The 12,373-nt window shown below is 45.9% G+C and overlaps 1 protein-coding gene across 9 annotated transcripts in view; it reads right to left on the reverse strand.

Annotated features, from left to right (window-relative positions):
• NRXN3 (neurexin 3) overlaps positions 1-12,373 on the reverse strand; it is a 1,456,830-nt gene that overhangs the window by 1,357,961 nt on the left and 86,496 nt on the right. The window lies entirely within an intron of this gene.

The raw sequence follows: 12,373 nt of genomic DNA on the forward strand, positions 1-12,373 counted from the left end.
AAATATAGATACAGAAAATAATGCTCAAAAAATCTTAACTGAGAAGGGTATAATTAGTAAGGGAAAAAAAGGAATCTATGTTGTGTGTGTGTTATCGGTGCGGTTGTTGAGGAAGGGAGAAAAATGAAGATTGGCCTTCTCATTGACCTCAGAAACAGAAGGTCAGCCACAGCCCTCCCGGCTACACAGCTGGCCCTGGGACTAGCAACTGGCTGGGTTTGGAGTTTGGCATTTATTCTGGTGTGATGTTCAAGAGAAGACATGGCCTGGAACAGGGACTCAGGGAAGCAAAAGGGACAGCATCTTTCACAACAATCTCACCATGGGCTCTGGATTTGAATAGATCCTCAACTCAGACTCAAAAGCCAGCTCTATAAAAGTTCACCTAGTGGAGGGTAGGGAATAGGAAATGGGCTTGGATGAGCCTTTGACAGGAAGGATATTGAGAATTGCCAACACTGAATTCCTATGGAACTACAATGCCTTTTAAAAAAATTATCAAAAATTTGAAAGCAAGTGAAGTGTCTCCTATCTAGATGTCACACTCTGACAGAGTGATACCCCAGCTGGATCCAGGGACCATTCTGGATCCCAACAAGATGTCTCATATGTATATCCTTCCCCTCACTCTCTCTAGTGCTATATTCCACCCTTCTTGTGCCTACCTATCTCTGTGCACAAGTTCTCAGGGTAGATGTAAGAACAAGAAGAGGAAGAGATCACCAGTAGGTAAGACATACAAAATTGAAACTGCCTTAGAACAGACTGCAAATCATATGTAAATTATATGCAAAATATACGTATGGCCCTCTAAACTCTGCTACATCCTTTGGGAAAATCCCCATGGAGATAGCAGCTTTTGCAGCTTGGGAGAATGGAAATGGCTACAAAAGGAAAGTCATTTGTAAGTGGCTGTGCATCATGAAGCCTGTCATGAGAATGACTGATACAGACAATAGAAACCATTTACTGAAACAGGCAAGAGGAAGATGCAGTGTTCAGGAACCAGGCCAGAAGCTGAAGGCCTTCATAATTTAAGCTAATACTGTTTCCCCCTCAAACCTATAATCCCACCCACCTCAGACGGTTTTCAATCCACCCTACCTTCCTTCATTTTGCCTAAGTGGGGAAAGTATTTCAAGGGAAGAAGGAAGTCATTCATGGGGTTAAAAAAAAAAAAAAAAGATTCAGGGGGAAAAAAAAAGCAGGTTATCTCTACCAAGACTTTTCTTTCACTCACTTTCAGGGTAACTTTTATCCCAGTACAAAATCCACATATATCATCTCTTTTTCCATACTGAAGTAGAGAAATTAAATGTCACTAATTGCTACAAGGACCAAGTGCTAACACTGAATTCTTATGAAGCCACAAGGACTTTTTAAAAGAGTAATTACATAAAATCAGAAGGTAATAGAAACATTCACTGATATTTCCAGAGGAACTAAGGAGATTGTGAAGGTGGTAGGGGGTGGGGCCCAATGAAGAAAAGCCACAAGTGATTGTGATCACTATAAGGTGACTGGGAATTTGGGAAAGAAAGAAGGAGAAAGAAGAAACACACGTGTTAACACTTTAAGCACTTAAAAGAAGAAATTTGGTGAACTTGTGAAAAAGAATTATGACAGCAGCTAATATTTGTTGACAATTTACTATAGACAAAGCATGGCTATGTGTCATCTCATTAAATATAACTCTATAGGAAAGGCCAGTTGCTATGATTTTGATTTTACAGGTAAGGAAACCAAGGCCTAGAACCAAAGTCACACTAATTAATGAGGGGTGAAGTGAGGATTCTAAGCCAGCGGATGGACTCTCCAGACTGTGATGATAACCTTAAACTAGCTACCCTACCTCCTTCAGTGCTAGTAGAGAAAGGAGGAGACATGTCTTGGAGAATTCAGAAGCAGAAAATAGTGCCTGGATGCTAATTCAACTTCATTTATAACTCTGGTCCAGCATGATATAAGGAGCACTGTGGGGAGCCACCATCTCCCTCTCCCCAAGCCCCATCCCAAGATTCTACTAAAACATGAAGCTTTTCCTTTTGGGGCATTTCTTAGGGTTATTAAGCCATCTCCCCTCATTAAAATGCAAATCTGAACATGAGACACATTCAGGCTCCCCAGCCATTGACACTGTCCTGGATGTGAGGTCATCAGAAAGCCAAATTAAGATCTTCCTTCAACGACAGGGACAGCATAGGGACTTGTGAGTGCAGGAAGGACAGAGACATGAGGTCACAGGTTGAGGAAGTCTGCCACTGTGGATAGAGAAAGGACTCAGGAGACAGGGTAGGACAGGGGAGAGGAATATTTAAAGGGAAGAGGTGGGTCTGGAAAGAAACTTCCACCTACTTCCACAATGGTGCCCAAGACCAGCCCTTCCCTGGACAATTCCCTGACCTTCATCATGGACTTCAGCGTCCTTGTTCTATCAGGGGTTCACTAATAGCTTATATCAGAACTTAGGCCTGCTCAACATTTTGATGAGTGACCTGGCTAAAAACATTCATTGGCATGTGTCTGGATGTTGTGATGAACTTAAGTTGAAAAGAATAGCTAATTTGTTAGATATCAAAATTAGGGTCGAAAAGGATATGAACAGGCAAAAGTGAGATTGAATCTTAAGGCACTTAAGCACAATCCCCCACTTCTCCCCAAAATAAAAAGAAGACAATAGTCCTACCTCTTCTCAACACGGAATGTGCCAAACCTAGGGTTTGGTTCAGAGAATGGTGCCATACACTAGGAGGGACATTAACAAGGTAGAATGTGTCCAAAGGAGAAGAATCAGAATGGTCAGGGGTCCGAAAGCATGTCACATACAGAATGGCTGCAGGAACTGCTACATAGAGCCCAAACTAGAACAAGCTAGAAAAGGACATGAGAGGTGCCTTCAAGTATTTTTTAAAGTTGAACATGCAAGATAAGGGAGCAAGCACATTTGGCCAGAACAGAGGGTCGAGTAATAGGGGAAGCCTCATTTGCCAGAAATGCAATAGAAGAGAGTCAGAGTGGGGTTTCTGGAGATAACTACCAAAAATCCATTCCAACTCAAAGACACTATGCCTTTATGAACCAAGATGATCTCCAACGAGGCCAAGTAACTGTTGGGTTCAATCATATCAAACTGATAGTTGACTGCTTTTGGCCTATAAAAATGACTATTTTTTTAAAGAGTTTATTCATTTGAGATAGAGCGAGTGAAAGAGAGAGCACAAGCAGGGGGAGGAGCAGGCAGAGGGAGAAGTAGGCTCTCTACTGAGCAGGGAGCCCGACTCGGGGCTGGATCCCACGACTCCGAAATCATGACCCAAGCTGAAGGCAGCGCTCAACTGACTAAGCCACCCAGGTGCCCCAAAAATGACTATTTTAAATGGCTCAAATACTCTGAGATCACCACCCAGAATCAAAAAAGTAGAGACTAAACAAAGTTTCAATCAATCACCTAACAGCAATCATGAGCTGATACTTGGGACATGTTTCTGGCTTTTCTATGAGCCCGAACAGTACTGGGGATGAACTGAATAGTTGGACTGATGACAAAGAGAGCCTGTGGCTAACTCTCCAAGGCAGGTGCCACCCAGGTCCCAGCTTCTGGATTTGCCCTTCCATGATGCCACCATGTGCCATTCTCACCACTAAACCCTTTGTAGGACATAACTGTACTTAGCCCACTCACTGTTTGCCTCTAGACCAACTTTGTTCTTACAGTCTGGTGGCTGGACTGAACAGAAACTATTTCTTCCTGTGTCACCCATGAATCCCCAATAGCCTCTGTATGGTATAACCATGGGGTAGAGGAAAATATGCAGCACCTTCCCAATCTATTCCATCTCTTCAGGGGGGAAGGTGGGTTGGGGTTTTCTCATGCATAGATATGATGGAAAGAAGAGAAATGGAGGCAGTCATGCTTATCACCCTAAGGGTTAAAGGATCAGTGACTGTGGCTTTTAGAAAAGACCCTTCCCAAAGGAGAAGAAGTTCAACTGTCATGAACTTTTCTAAAATTGCTCTTTATTCATAAATGACATGAAGCTGGAAGGGACAACTGATGTGCTAGATGAAAGAACCTTACCCTAACAGATCATGGTGTGCTGGATTTTAAAAATCCAGGGCTGAATTGAACAAAATCAAAGAATGATCCCAACTATGTCATATAAGCCAATGCACAGTGCAGGAAGGGGAGAGAAATGGTTTAGCAGGAGTGCACACAAAATAGTCAAGATTTTCAATGTCTTTAAGTTCAACTTTATGCTATAGTCATTAAAAAAACAAGCAAAGGTATTTGGTGCCACCATTAATAGATGTAGGAAGTCTAGAAATGGGGAACAGTGGGATCACTCTATAATGAGCTGGTTGGGACATGCCCATAATACTGTTTGTGGTGTGGGCATACTTCTTTGGAAAGGATGCAAAAAAAAAGGGGGGGGGCAGGTCATTTTTCAGAAAACAATGCCCTGGATGAAAGAACTTAAAACCGTTGTATGAGAATGCCCAAGGAAACTGGAGATGTTTTGGCCTTTAGAAAAAAAAAAAAATCCTTAAAGACAAAAAGCCCTGTCTTCAAACACTGGGAGTGTAATTAGATCTATTCTGTGTGTCTCCAAGGGCTGGAAGCAACACAGGTGGTAAAAGCTAGAGTGAGTCAGAATAAGGAAGGCTTTGGAACATTCAGTGCTCTTTAGAACGGGATGGAACGGCGAAAGGAGCAATGAGCTGCTCGGCACTGTAGGGGTTCAAGCCAAGTCTGAATGAACTCTTACAGAAGAGATTCAAAAATTAGTTGCACAGAGAGCCTTGACAACCTTTTGGATCTTTTCCATCCCTGAAATGCTGTTTCTAACAATAAAGTTTTATGAGCACATACAATGTGGCAGGTAGTGGGGATGCAGGCGTGGATATATCTCTGTTCTCAAAAAGTAAGACATTCCATGTCCTTCAAAAGCCCACAGTGGCCAGCGAAGGGGCTTGTGGGGGACAATACACACCTGACTATAATGTATTACGATGGCCCATCACTACAAGGCCCATCACCTAAGGTGTCACTGGAGCTCGAAGGGAGAATCATTCCTTCCATCCCTCCTTCCACCTGCCCTCCTCCCCCAACTTCCTGCCTTCCCTTAATGTTTATAAGGTAGAAAATAGTGCTTAATGCTGGAGCTTTAAGTCCCTTTACGTTCCAGATCACTTGCTTTAAAACAGTGGTTCTCAAACTTCGGTCGTATCAAAATCACCTGGAGGAAATGTCTTACTTTAATGAACCTGGGTCTCCTTTATTAGTTCTCCAGGTGATTTTGATGCTTACCAGACTTTGAAAACCACTGCTCTAAAGCCTCCAAAACGTGAATTCAAATCCCAGCTCTACCTCTTACTAGCCATGGGATTTTGAGCAAGTTAACTCTTCCATGCCTCCTTCCTGTAAAGTATCTTCTCAGGATCACTGTGACAATCATGTGCAACCATGTATGAACGGCACTTAGCACAGCTCACGGAACACAGAAAGGGCTTGAAAGGATGTAGTCATTGCTCTCATTATTCAGAAGACTGGTATATCTGGGCCTTCTCTCTGCCCCGCCTCCCACTTCTCGCCAACGCCAATTTTCCAACAAACTGGCGGCATTAGCAGACCACCCTCCCAGTGCAGCCTCAGATGCTTCCCTCCATGGTCACAGTCATCTAAGTTGCCCCACAGGGGACCCATGTCCTCAACTCTCAACTGTATTCCATCTCTCAACCCCTTCTGAGATCTAGCCCCACAAACTGACGAGCTTAGCCCAGGTCCTTACCAGACCTTGCTAGGGTAAGTCTACAGACTGGGAGGGTCTCCAAGGCTGCCATAACCAAGCTGTGTGATTTAACTGAGTTACATGGAAGTTCTCTGGCCTCAGCTTCCCACCTGTACAAGGAGGGAATTGGTCCAGAAGAGTATTCTCAATGGCATTTTGAGAATACAAATGTTTGAATGAGACTCTCCCACACAGTACAATGCATTTAGCATGCATTGCTTCTTAATGCCACCAATGCCCATTCATCATTGGAGCAATAAATATACACCGCACACGTTTGGCAGGATCAGGGGTGAGGGCAGTACTATCCCATTGAGATTACAGACTATTTCTAATGTTTTTCCAACTCTAACTCTGACCTTGTCCTCCAGAACTGAGAAACAAACTGAGACTGTAACCAGCACCCCAGTGGGTCAGCCTTGCCAGGACAGTAAAGGATGTGATTTTAAAATATTCTAGAAAAAGGCACCAAGGCCCAGTGATCTGCTTCCTTGAGTTAGCTACAGCTGGAGGCAGGCTGGGAAGCAGCTCCCTACTAACACTTATTCATCAAGAAGAGCTACAGCAGCCGAGGGGGTCTTCCGAGACCCCCGTGGGCAACTGGTTGGAAGCTGATCACTGTTAGCCCAGCCAAGGGCCCCCTTCCAGTCCAATTATACACAGCCATGGTGGATTCCCTACTGCCTGCATTCTCCACTGACCCAAGCCCAAGATGGGCACTGAATAAAATTCGATTACCTTCTGTCTCAGGGTGAACCCTTATACAAAAAGCAGACTTTTTTTCAGATAAGTGAGGAGTAAAACTAAGAGCTGAGTCCCAAGCACTGTTTACTCATTGAGCCAGTATTTATTATCCCATTCCTACATTATATTGCCACTGTTCTGGGCCCAGAGCACAGAAATAGTGAACAGGAGTGTACCTTTGTGGAATGTACATTCTGCTGGAACTCGCCATGAGTCATCTCCAGGGCCAGACATACCAGGGTTTGCATCCTGCTCTGCCACTTTTTACTGGGTAGAACTGGTGAGTTGGCATCCCTGAGCCTCAATTTGTTCGTGGGTGAAATGGATCTAACAACGAAATCTACCTCCTGAGGATGTCGGAAGAATTAAATGATGCATGCAAAAACAGTATTTTAGCGCCTGGCTCAAAATACAAGCTCAATGAATGTCAGGTGTTTTCCCTAATAAATAAGGGAGAAAAGCAAATGGGACTATTGCTCAAAAGAAGAGGAAGGAAAAAACAAAATATATTACAGTTACCACTGGAGTTAGGAGCTGTAAGTCTTTGGTAAAGAAGGCATTTTCCTGATTGCTGTTCCCTGAGGTATCTCAGTTGGAGGCCTAATCATAGATCCTCAGAATGAAAGAAGCCTGAGAGGCCATCTGATTCAATCCCTTCACATTAAAGAAAAGAAGCCTAAGGCCCAGAGAGGTTTCATGACTTACCCAAGGCCACACAGCTCCCAGGGAAAGTAGCAGAGCCAGTAGGAGGCAGAATAACAGAGCAGAAATCCCAGATGTGTGTTTCAATCCTGGTACCTACCATACCTGCTTCTGACCTTGGGCAAAGGATCTATTGTCTTGGAGCCCCAGGCTCTTCATCCATGATGGGTGCCTGGCATACAGTGGGACCTCTGTAAATATGGGTCCCCTTGCCTCCCCCCGCTCTTTGGGGTTCCTCAGCCTCATTTCACAGCAGTGGTGGCCAGGATCTAAGTCTGAAGGACCTCTTCACTGAAGGCATAAAGATCAGGACAGATAGGAGAGAATGTGCGACAAGGGGAGCCTAGCAGGTGTCTTTTGAGGGGCTCTCCAGCACTGGGAGCATGCCTCTGAACAGTGTGGGAGACCAAGACAGGCAAACGAATATCTTTCATTTTAAACTTCTCTGAGGCCATCTTGACCTGTGAAACGAAAACTTGTAGAAAGGATCAAATGAGCTAATTTAGAAAACTAGCTAATTTATGCATGACTTACTATGTGCCAGGCATTGTTCTAAAGACTTGACATGCACGAGCTCACTTAATCTTCACAAGAGCCCCGTGAGGTAGGTACATACTCTCCCCATTTTACAGATGAGTAAAGTAGGGCCCACAAAGGGAAGGTAACTTAAACAGCACATACTGTTCATACTGGGAGAAAGCCAGGATGTCAACCCAGGCATCCAGCTCCAAGTCTGTGCTCTAACCCAGGGGTGGCAAACTTTTTCTGTAAAGGGCCAGATGATAAGTCTTCCAGGCTTTGTACGCCACACAGCTACTCTATTCCGCCTTCACAAAGCAGCCAGGGACAAAACAGAAATGAAGAAGCATGCCTGTGTTCTGATAAAACTTTATGAACACTGACATCAGAATTTCATAAAATATGTGCATCACAAATTATTCTCTTGACTGCTTCCAACTATTTATAACGTGAAAAGCCATCTGTAGCTCAAAGGCCGTATGGAAGCAGGCACGGGCTGGAGTTAGCCCCTGAGCAGTAGTTCAGGGAACCCTGTGCTATCCTGAGCTACCCTGCCTCACTTTGTAAACTCTTCCATGGAAAGTGCTGGAAAAGTGACGGTCACAGACTCAGTGGTCAGGAAGCGTTCATTCCTTTTCCCTTCCCTAATCCCAGTCACCCTCCCAACCCCTGTCAACCCAGAAAAGGGCCACGTCGTACTTTGTGCCCAGGAGAAGAGGCAAGGAATGGGGCATTCCTGTGGTGGACCATGCCTTCCTCAGTAGACACAGCCCGCTGGCCCCAAAGACGAGGAGAAGCTGAACACTTTAGGTCAGTGGGCCTTCAAGCGTTAATGTGTGTACACCTGGACGTCTCGGTCAAAAGCAGATTCTGACTCAGCAGGTCTGGGGTGAGGCCTGAGATTCTGCTTTTCAAACAGGCTCCTGCGTGAGGCCAGTGCTGCGGGTCTGGGGGCCCGTCTCTGAGCAGTAACTTCTAGGGCAAACCCTTTGTGTCCATCACACAAGTCAGACACAACAGTGCTGCGTCCTGACTTCGGGTTCAGAACAGCGTCCCTCAGGCTGGACTCCCCAGAGACAGGGCAGGGTTCAGGATCAATAATCAGGTCCACTCTCCCCGGACAGCCCTGAGATGACTTAAACTGAAGGGGGAGGACACCGAGGGCAGAGATCAAGAGCGGACAGAGGGAGGCTCCAGCAAAGGCCGTCGGTTGCTTCAGGCAACAGCACGCCAGGGCCTCCTCTGGGCCCTGGCAGACAGCAGCCCCTCCTCCTGCGCCTGCCAGGGCTCTGATGGACCGAAGCAAGAGGCCTATTTCCTCATCGGGCCTCTGAATAACTAGGGCACTTCCACAAGGTCACAGTTATTCATTTAAATTCCAGCTCTAATCAGCAGGCAGAGCGTGAGAAATTACCCTTTCTGAAGAGAGACTGTCATTGGTGCACCATAAGCAGCCCCTCGTGGCTGGAGGGAGAGGTGCTGGGGGAGGGAAAGAGAAGGGTCTTACACCCACATGCCCTGTTCCCTGCCTCCTAGATCCTTCCTCTACCCTGCCCTCTTCCTCACCTCCAAAGGGATTGTTCTCCCCTTGGCAGAGCGTTCTGGAACACACAGGAAGAGGGCTGAGGGCATGACATGGTACAGAGGGGGCTGGGACTATCCACTCCTGACCCCCCAGGCAGCATAGGGAGCCCAGTGACTAACCCCAATGAGCCAGGGGCATGGGATAAGTGCCCGACAGGGGTCTCCTGCAGGCCACAAATGGGTTATCTGGCCTTGGAGATGTCCCTGCCCCTCCCTGGGGCCTCAGTTTCCTCCTCTGGAAAGTAAAATAGTTGTCCTCTTTGGACAGGATACCCTTTGAGCTCCAATATGTCTCAGGACCCTACAAATTCACAATGTCCCGGTATTTGTTCCCACATTTTCTGCTCAATAGGTATTTTGAGGCCCTACTATGTGCCCTGCACAGAAAGTTAAGAATGCAGACAAAGAGAAGCAGCACCCCTGGCCCACAGCTCTGTCTTGGAAATGCCAGGGTTTCAAAGATAAAGAGCTCAAGCTTTGGAGGCAGACAGATGTGGGATCCCGGTCGTGTACTAGCAGCCAGAGACCGTGGGCAGTTCCTGACCCTCTCTGAGGCTTCTCTTGTCTGACAGAGGACAGTAACACCTGCCCGGGAGGGTGCATGTGAACAGTTAAATCAGAGCTGAGTGTCCCTCACCTCCTTCAGGTCAGCACACCACAAATGCCTGATGCCTCTCTACTATCCTAAACCTCCCTCCTAAACACGAGGAGGAGGGGCTGTGGATCTACCCACATGGAAGCCCAGGGAGGTATTGCCTGCCCTTTTTCTTCTGGGTGTTTCCAGGACAGCCTCTCTGAGCCCCCAGCCCATGGCCTGGACATTGGGGAAGGGGCTGCCAATGGCAACTTCCAGTAGGTTATTTCTCACCCGTACCCTCAGCATGTAAAATTAATCAATCGTCCCTCACAGTCTGCCCGCGGCCCCTGGGTAAACAGCTACATCAGCTCATAAAATCCCCAATTTGTCTTCCTGTGGGGAAGGGGAAAAAAATCAGAGAACCACTAAAGGCGTCTTGTTTCAGAGCCACAACATGGCTGGCTCCACAGGGCCTGGCCGGCGGCTCAGAGGGGCTGACCTCAGCCTGGGCCAGGCAGCTCGGGCCGCCGCCCGCTCTGTCCCGGGCCACAAGGAGAGGTTCTGAACTAGTGATCTGCTTCAGGCTCAGGAGGTACAAAAAAGCAAGGGGTTGGGGTGGGGAGTTACAGGATTGGCAATCAGCTCTTGACACCTCAAGGGCAGCACAAAGAGTGCCAGATTTGGTATCAGGCTGGAATCCCCTCTTGGCCCAGCTCCTCGATGGCTGGCTGACCTCAACACATCACTTAACCTCCTGGCCTCAACTTCCTCAGAAGGAAAATGGGGCTCAGCGGACATACCTCAGAGGGTTATTAAGAGAATAAGATGAAAGAATGGCTGTGGAATTGGAATGGGGCTGCACAGGGTTAGTTACAGTTATGTGAGGGAGGGTCACCCACCGACCTCCCCCCTTCTGGAAAGACAGACAGGAGCCTGTGTGTCTGCTGCGTTTCACTCCGCCATACTGTTTCATCCAGGACCAATAGGCCCCTTTTCAAGAATTACAAAATGGCGCTCCCCCACTTTGGTCAGATGCAGCCCCATGGCTGCAGGCTTGGCAAGAGGAATACAGGCTAGATTTCAGCCCCCACTCATTCCCTCAGCTGGGAGCCCCTGCTCAGGGCACAACACACACAGGCCAACATGGGGACCCCGGGTCACGTCTTTGACAGGAACCAGGAGGAGGGGTTGAGTCAAGTGGTACTTTACAAACAAAACTTAAGGTGTTGGGCTTACTACCTCACCACCTTAAGGTGTTCCAGAAAACATCATCTTAACAGAGAGGTCTGAGCATCCTCTATAAATTAGTTTTTAACGGTTTCATTTTTCTCCTCAGGGCTCATCACCCACCCTCTCATACCATATATGTAATATGTACATATATATAATATGTGTAATATGTGTGTGTATATACAGTTCTTTAGTTGTCTTCCCTCAAGTAGAATAAAAATGAGGACAGGGATTGTCTTCTGTTTTGTCCACTGTTTTATCCCTAGTGCCTACAACAGTTCCTGGTACACAGTAGGTTCTCAATAAATATTTGTTGAGTAAAATATTATTAAATAGAAAACTAATTTAATGGAATCTTCCTAGGAAATTCTGTCCTATGCATTGGTTCAAACACCATTTATTTTCAAAGGTAGGGCGTGGACAGAAGAAAACAAAAACAGGGAAACCCTGTGTATTAGCTGGAGATAACTGTATTATTCTTTTATGTTATGTAATATACCATATAGATCAATGGTCAGAAACCCTACTTACGTCCGGTTGATTCTTTTAGATAGTCAAAAAAAAAGGATAAATTCATTTGGAAAGAGGACTGCTAATAATGAAAACATCATATTATCGCTAAAGAAAAATAGACAATGTCTCATTAAGAAATGTTTACAAGACCTTCAGTTGCTGAGAATTTGCAGTGATGGAATTTTCAGCATGTTCCAATGGAGTGTGCATGGGCTTTGGAATCCCAGAGTCCTAAGTTCAAATCCCAGTGTTACCGCTGATGAGCCCTATGACTTGGGGCAAATGGCTTAACCTCCTGGCCCTCAATTTCCATTATTTTAAAATGGATATAACAATACCTACGTCTTGTATTGATATTATAAGAATTTAATGTTAAAAGGACTAAACAAGAAAATGTATGTGAAATAGTTAAGAATGATGATATTCCCTTCTCACTTGGTAGGGTTAGTTACTCTTCTTAACTCAAAATTCTATCCAGTTTAGAAAAGTCTCCAAGTCATTCTAAGTCATCTGACACTTCTTTTTTTTTTTTTTTAAAGATTTTATTTATTTATTTGAGACAGAGAGAATGAGAGAGAGAGAGCACATGAGAGGGGGGAGGGTCAGAGGGAGAAGCAGGCTCCCTGCCGAGCAGGGAGCCCGATGCGGGACTCGATCCAGGGACTCCAGGATCATGACCTGAGCCGAAGGCAGTCGCTTAACCAACTGAGCCACC

This window comes from Leptonychotes weddellii, chromosome 9 (assembly GCF_054177405.1).
Source record: "Leptonychotes weddellii isolate Sample4059 chromosome 9, ASM5417740v2, whole genome shotgun sequence".
Taxonomy (NCBI): Eukaryota; Metazoa; Chordata; class Mammalia; order Carnivora; family Phocidae; genus Leptonychotes; species Leptonychotes weddellii.